The sequence below is a fragment of the Gobius niger genome (assembly GCF_951799975.1).
Source record: "Gobius niger genome assembly, chromosome: 13".
In the NCBI taxonomy this organism is placed as follows: domain Eukaryota; kingdom Metazoa; phylum Chordata; class Actinopteri; order Gobiiformes; family Gobiidae; genus Gobius; species Gobius niger.
The window spans coordinates 636,374-636,584 of NC_136864.1; positions in this window are offsets into that span (position 1 = coordinate 636,374).

Here is a 211-nt window from a genome sequence, read left to right on the forward strand (position 1 = left end):
TTGTCAATTTTTGTGACAGTTTTGCCCCTTTTTTGTCAATGTTTTCTCACTTTTTTGTCACATTTCCATCATTGTTTTCGTCTCAGTTTTGTCGCTATTGTCTCACCTTTTTTCCAGAAGCTTTTGGATTGGGGTAAAGCCAAACTGGCTTTTGGATTGGGGTAAAGCCAAACTGGAGGTAATGCTCTCGGTTCAGGCGGGAGTTAAATAC